At 51.3% G+C, this 7,664-nt stretch overlaps 1 protein-coding gene across 1 annotated transcript in view; it reads right to left on the reverse strand.

Moving 5' to 3' along the window:
* Positions 1 to 7,433, reverse strand: part of Ppargc1a (PPARG coactivator 1 alpha) — a 601,407-nt gene extending 593,974 nt beyond the window's left edge. Inside the window, exon 1 of the mRNA XM_078022194.1 lies at positions 6,830 to 7,433. The gene's annotated coding sequence lies outside the window, so the exon portion shown is untranslated. The remainder of the gene's footprint in view (positions 1 to 6,829) is intronic.
* Positions 7,434 to 7,664: the final 231 nt, after the last annotated feature.

Genomic DNA, 7,664 nt, shown 5'->3' on the forward strand with positions numbered 1-7,664 from the left:
AAATCAGGTCGATTCTCATTAACCAAAAAAGGAGGGATGATCTGGTCCCCCTTTTCCAGGCTCCCTGCTTTGTCTGAATAACTCCCTTTCGAGTGAAAAGACTGTGACATCGCCTAATGGCGATTTTTCCCTCCTTGATTCTTTTTTTTAAAACACATAATCCAAAAGAAAAGAAATATTTAAATATAATTTATTAAATCAAAAATGTGAATGCTTTGAAGAGACCAAAAAGTCACACTGCCTGGGAGAGTCCGTCACTTTCGGCTGCCCTTTTATTTAATGCCATCTGCGGTACACATTTACCTCTTCGCTGGCAAAGTGCAATCATTGATTTCCTATGGTCTCTCTGGAAGGAAGTTCTGCTTCCTTGATGATGACTACAAAAGGGAGGTGACCCCATTCTCATTCCAATGCAAACCCTGCACTTTTACATTTCCGCTCGGGCCACAGGAACGTGAAACCGGAGAGACACTCTGCCCTCTTCCTAGAGCCCGACTTGCTGTAGCTACTGACATTTAATGTTTCCCTCCCCTTCCCACCACTATGCCGTGGAAGATCACAATATCAAGGCTACTCCACTAAAAGGCATTAGTTCATGATGGACGTAAATGTTAGGTACATGATTTGGTACAGAAGATACCTGTTACAACATGGCCGTGATAAGAAAGGGAAATTTCGGACTGAACTCAATCATAACTCTCTCTCTATATAGTGCAGGCCCAAAATGATATGGGTTGTTTGACGAAATGAAAGCTGGTGTATACCAAAAATTGATATGGAGGTATGGATAGATATGATAGGGTTTTGATGCATCTGGATAATTATTTATAAAATGATTAATGTTATCTTAAAATTAGATGTCTTCTCTACAGTGTTATTTCATTGACACTCATAGACATTTGAAATGAAGCCCATGCTAATTCATGGTCATTCAGGGATGGAAGGTGGCAACCTGAAGACCTTATCAGTTTCTCCAGTTGGATTCAAACCAAAAAGAATGGCAAGCTCAAACATCTAGTCCATGTCACCACGAGCATGTAAAGAGCTTTACATAGTTATGGTTGATAACTTCACCTCATTCACCAAAGAGAGTTCTATCTGGTTTCACAAAAGAAAGAAAAATGGGCAAACGTGGACAAGCATCAGGGATCTCTACTATTTCATGAAGCTGGCCAATGTGCGACACCGTCGCAAATTTGCTAGCAACATACATGTGGCCACACCACATCTGTATGTTGTCCTGGAGAATGAACAGAGTAGTGCAACTGGCCCTAGGCTTCCTGGTGGACCCCAGCTGTGCCCTAACTAGCACCAGGGCTTCATCTGTAAAACAGAAACAATAGTAAAAGTACCTTGTTATGAAGAGAAATGAGCCACTTATGTATAAAGTACTAGAACCGCGTTAATAAACGGTAGCTACTGTCACAACTCTTCAATTCCCAAGTTTTAGGTTTGCAGAAATTTACGAAAAGTGAAGAATGTTTTCAAGTGGATATTGTAAGGAAGCCAGGTTTTTTGAAGACCCACAAAAAAATAAATAAATAAATAAAATCTGTCATTCCAAGTCTCTTTCATTTTTCTTTCTACCCAGGAGAAAAGTTATAAAAAGCAGAATAATATGAGCTGGATTTACGGATTAGTTTCTAAAATAGATTTAGAGTAAATATGTAGAAATGCAATTTGAAACTATTTGCAAGTCAGGGTTGTAGTTCAGTAGTAGAATCCATACTTAGGGTCACAGGAATGGTAAAAAGAGAAACTCCACCTTCTTCCTAGCACTTGTCTTGTTGTAGCTACGAACACAGTTGCCACTTTAAGAATTATTGTATATGGAGAAAGGAAGAAAAAAAACACTGAATTCCTTATGGTACTTGGGCTGGATGGTAAAGCAGCATTCCTCAGTGGGCAGCTTCCTGCTTTGGCTATTTTCCATGTTAATGGAAGTAGTGCCAAGCCAAAAATAAATAAATTAATTCGTTAATTAATTAATTAATTAGAAGGCTTTCAGAACAAGCTTTCAACAACTTACCTACATCCATTAATGATTCTGCACTGAGACTTCTACCCTGCTTGAAAAGATGGAGTACAAAGAATCACAGGTACTGGCTAACCCAAGTCCAGGGCTGACTTCAAAGCAGTCATGGCTTATTCTGAGAAGATACATAGAGGAGGCTCCTGCAAGGATGCCATTTTATATTTCAAGCCTGGACAATATGGATGGGGTGGCAGACGCAGGAGATAGAAATAAGAAAAGTTAAAAAAGCACAGCCAAGTGTAGTCCTCAGGTCTTAGTTTAACACACTTGGGGTAAGCTACCCAGGGAACCAAAGAGCTGGCCAATCAGCTGTGTGAAGTGAGACGCCTGGTCCCAGGGACACCCAAGCAGTCAGCGAATTAGTTCCATTTTTCACTTTCAATTGATGAATTCTGTGTCATACAAGCCTGGCCTGCTTCGAACTGGACTTACATAGTGACGATGAAGAAGGTGACCTGGGTCCAAAATGCAAGCAGTAACGACAACTCCACAGTCAGCTTCACGTTGAAGACAGAAAGCTTAGGCAACTACAGGGGAGAATCCCAGGTTGAAAAGCACAACATGAAAAGATGAGGCTCCGTTTTGAAGCTTGCACTACTGCCATCCCTAGGCGTGAAACTGTAAATTAAAGAATGGTCTGTTGTCTGCTGCACGGAGCCAAATCAGAGACATTTCACACACACACACACACACACACACACACACACACACACACACACACACACTTTAATCCAGGGTTCTTTCTAATTGAAGAAATAAATTCCACCTAAGCAGATGCCGCCCCCACCCCCACACATACACTTGCTATGGTATGTTTTGCATATTGGCAAGTGGGTGAGAAAGCTCTGCAACATGGTCTGCTCAGATATAGGATGGAATTTCCCAGTTTTTAAATGGTAACAGATGTAGTTTCGGCTGTAATACACATTGGGCTCTCTCCAAAAAAAACCGCACACCCCAAGCTTTAATAATAAAATGTCACAGAATAACTACAAACCTTCCAGTCAGCAATGATTTGTGGCTGGTTGGTTTGTTTGCTTGTTTTTGTTTGCATGTTTTAGGGCTGAGTAAATGCCCCAATCCAGTTGTTTCCAGATTTCCAGGTCTATCTATCAAGAACTTCCATCTTCATTATTTTTTTCCCTTGCTTGTTTATAAAGAGAGATGTCATAATCATGTTTCTTGTGAAAATGAAAGTAATCAAAATGCCTTGTGGTTCCAGGAAAAGAGCTTCTTAGGGAGGCCTGGCTGCTATTGATGTTGTAAAAAGGCTCCTTTTACATGGTATTAGATGTTGAGAGCACATCATATTGATCTAGAAATAAAAAGCTTGATTTTTTTTTTAGTACAGTCAACTCTTACCTTCATAAGCACTTTATAACACTAGGAAGAAGGTTTTATTTTTAATTGAGGTAGAGTAAACAAATTACATTTGAAGAACATTGCTATTTTTAGGGAATGGAGGATTTGTAAGCTTTCTGGCAGCAATTCAGGTAGAATTATGAATAACTCTCACTCTTTCAAATTTGGCCCGGGCCTCCCATAGCAGCTCTGCCCAAGTCCGAAATGGGATTTAAACTATTGCCTTTGTTTTCTCCTTTTTCTTCGCAGGTACAGTTAGGAGCAGTTTTCTCAGTCCTTTGCCCGTGCCCGACGCCGAAACGCACCCTGGAGATCAGTAAGGGCCTCCTGCACACTCTGTACCTTCTTCATCCCTGAAAATGGTGATGGTGGCTGCCCTGGAAGCCGCAACGCCTGGTGAGACGCACTGCCCTGGCTGCATTTGCCAACAGACAGCAAAGCTTCGGTAGCATTTGATGGCACCTTCCCCTAATGATGTACACCTTTCATTTGTTTCTGTACTTTATCTTAAAGTTCATACCGCACCACTGGAAGAATAAATCAATACTTCAAATAATCTCTCTTTCCCCACCATACGATTCCGCTGCACTAAGAGTAGCAAGCTACCCAATACCAGCCTGTGAGCTAATCATCCTCCCATAGAGCAGAGCCAGCTGCCTTATCAGAAATTCTTTCGATTTTCTTAGCAACATGAGGCTCCCTTTCTAGAAGAAAGATGTTGCCTTTTGGGGAAATGCTTTCCCAAATCAAGTTAAACTAACTTTACCCGAAGAAACCGATAGTTTTTTTTTTCTCTTTTCAACCCCCCCCATTGCTTCCGTCCTTCCTTTACCCCAAACCTGCCCTGCACCCCTCCCTCTCGCCCACCTCCTCTGGTTTCCAAGGAGTCTGCACGTGATTGCCTGTCTTGCGAAATAGGGCCGCGGCCCTTCGCTTGCAAATGCTCTTAAATGACTTGTTTCCTATCTCATTAAAGATGCTGCGAAACCTCCCATCGCTGTAAAACGGTATCACCGCGTGCCGGCTCACATCGGATCTCCCTTCTCTCTTCCTAGCGAGGAATACTAAGTGGCCGAGTTTCGCGGCCCCGAGGTGCAGGTCGAAGATACGCGCCTGGAAACTTATCCTAAAGCATCTGATTTCAGGACTGGGGGGCGCGGCGCTACCGAGGAATCCCGAATGCAGGCCTGGCCAGTGCCGGGTGTGTGGTTCAAGCCTTTCGTACCCGCTCCGATCCTCAAAGGCGAGCTGGCTTTGCTTTCTGACTCACTGACAAACACACACACGTATATGCACACACACACACACACACACACACACACACACACACACACAAGCACGCGGACGCCCGCTCCTGGACAGCTGGAGTTTGCCAAGCTGGAGGGGTCGTTGGCTCTCAGCATCCCGAACAGGCGCGGGAAGGGTGGGGAGCCCCCGGGTTGGTCTGGAAAAGGAGCCCAGCACCGGCTGTGGGCAGCCAGGGCGCTCCGCTGGCCCTATTCGTGCCTCTCCAGGGTCCCCAACTCAAGCGCCAGCCAGACCATCTCGGCAGCTCCGGCAAGTTTCCATTCGCAGCGGGGTTTCCCTCCCCTCCGCCGGCTGGCTCGCCGCGAACCCCTCTTCACGCAGCAGGGCGGCCTTCCCTCCCCGCAGGGGCCCTACGCCAGGCCACCGACCGGCGCGATTCCCGGGGGCGGCTCAGATGCCCCCACGCGCGGCGGCGGCCCGGCAGTCTGGCCGGAGCTCGCGCCGCCTCTCGCCGCTGCTGCCGCGGCGGCGGGAGCCTCTCCAAGGCTCCCCGGCAGCCCTTATGTATTATTCACTCGGGTGGCCACGGCGCTTTCTGGAGAGCCCACGCCGGAGAGGCGAGGTCTTCACCTGGCAACTACTAGTTTGGCAATTTGTTTCTTGGAAACTTGGGGTGATACCGGGGCGGCGGAAAACATTTGTCGATTGTTGTGCTTGGGGCTTTAGCTCTCTCTCCCCTTCTCTCTGCTTTCTCTCTGTGTGTGTTTCTTTATCGCTCTCGCTCTCTCCTCGCTCCCTCTCTCTCTTCTTATTTTTTATTTTTTTTTTTTTCCTTTGCCGCGAGCTCACAGGAGCGCGCTGCGCCCAGGGCCCGGGAGAGAGCGCGCCAGCGCCGGCAAGCGCGGCATGCAGCCTCGTGAGCGGCCGAGGCTGCCGGGCGGGCTCCGGAGAGAGGCGCCGCGGCGGCCGGGCGAGCCGGGCCCAGCCGGGCTCTTTTCCTCGACACCCCCACCCCCCGCGGCGCGCGCTCCACCGGGCCGGGAATCCCCGGCGCCCGGGTCGGCCCACCGAGTTGCTGCTGCCTTTCACCATTGCTCCTCCACCTAGCCTCTGGCCCCAACTTTCTCCAGCCCCGACACGCGCGCGCGCACACACACGCACACACGCACACACACACTCCTCCCCTCCTTCGACCCCAGCTCCACTTCCCCATGTAGTTTGGAGATGACAGATGCCTGTAGACTTTCACCAAACAAGCGGTGGGGGCAGCAGACTACAACATTTATTTAATTAAAAGGCATTTTTCCTCTAATTCTCGCTCTGGCTCCCAGAATAGCTTTTTCATCCCTAGACCCTGAGCACATGCCTGTCTCTCCAGGATACCAGTGGTCCGCTGACATCCATCTCCTCCCATGCCCCCCTCCGGCATCTACCCCCATCTTTCCCCAGGTCCCCCATGTCACACCGATACGCACACCTACAGGCCGGCGGCCGGGAGCGTCTAGGGCACGATGCAGCCGGACTGCATTGCACAGTCATCAAAGTTAAGTGTGTGTGTTTGTGGGGTGCTTGTGCGCGCCGGGGGAGGCGTGGGGTCATGAGGAGTGGAGCCTCCACTCGCCTCCCCCCCACCACCACCACCTCCGCGGGTCAGGGGACGCCTCTACTTGAGATTGCAGCCATTTTAGGGAAAGAGGTGGCTCGGGGCCCGGGGAGGGGGGAGTGGAGGGGGGTAACAGCACGTCGCGGGGGGCTCGCGGCTCCGCAGCCCCTCGGCGCAACTGGAGGGCGGGCAGGCGCTGGGCGCACAGGGGCGCGGCGCCCGCGGCGACTTGGGGAAGGTTGCGCTCGAGTTCCCTGGTTTTTGCCTGGAGTTGTTCGGGGTAACGCGCCAGCTCCTGCCTCTTTCTCCGGTTCCCCCTGGGCTGGGAGGTGGTGGGGGGAGGTGTCGATGGCAGAATGGGCATGGGAGGGACGCGACAGACCCTGTAGACTGGAGATCTGGCGCTGGGGGAAGGGGGGACACCTCCTCTCGCCGGTTGGCGCTGACCCAGACAGTGCGACCCACTTGGCCCCCCATCCTCCCCACCCCCTCCCGAGCCTCTGCCTCCCCGCCGAGCGCCAAGTGAGCGAGCGGCTGGGGGCACGGGGTGCGACGCCGCCCGGCACCGAGCCACCCCTTACCTGGTTGGAAGGGGTTTCCCAGGAGGAGCCGTAGTTGTAAAAGAAGGAAGAGAAGAAGGTGTCTTCCGACAGCCCGCAGCCCGCCATGCTCTGGATGCAAATAAAATGAGGAAAGAAAAAAAAGCACACACACACACAAAAGCAACCAAAAATGTTCAAAATCAAATTAAACCTATAAGCCAAGAAGAAATTCTCTCGCAAATAAAGAAAAGGAGGGGGAAGGGAATGGCCAAGGGAACGGAAACTCTCGGCTGTGCTCCCTCTCCGGGTGAGGAGGGATGCTCGGGCTGCCGCCGCCGCCGCCGCCGCCGCCGCCGCCGCTGCCGCCTTCTCAAGACGGTACCTAGAGAGGTTCGTCCTGACTTGGGCAGCCGCCGCCGCCGCCTGTGCCGGCTGCGTGTGTGCGCGCGTGTGTGTGCGTGTGCGTGTGTGTGGTGTGTGCGCGCAGAGCGAGAGACCGCAGGGGAAGCAAGAGGGCGAGAGAATGAGCGAGCCGGGATGGAGGGCGCAGAGGCAGAGCGGGCGGGCGGGCGTGTGCGCGCGGGGGTGCGTGCGTATGTGTGTATGTGTGTGTGTGTGTGTGTGTGTGCGTGTGTGTATGTGTGTGCGCGCGCGCGCCCGTGTGGCTGAGTGTGCGTCTGTTTGGGGAGCTCACCGGAGAGCCGGGGCCGTCACGTGGGCTCCCTGACTCCGCCGGCTGCCGGGGACAGCCTGTACTACAGCCCCGGCCACTAAATCAGCCCGCGCCGCCAGACCTTTGCAGCCCCCGCGGCCAGCCCCAGCTCCTGGCTGTCCCCGCCCGGCTGTGCGCTCCCTGGGACGACAGGGGGCGCGG

The sequence above is a fragment of the Ictidomys tridecemlineatus genome, chromosome 9, assembly GCF_052094955.1.
Source record: "Ictidomys tridecemlineatus isolate mIctTri1 chromosome 9, mIctTri1.hap1, whole genome shotgun sequence".
NCBI classification, from domain to species: Eukaryota; Metazoa; Chordata; class Mammalia; order Rodentia; family Sciuridae; genus Ictidomys; species Ictidomys tridecemlineatus.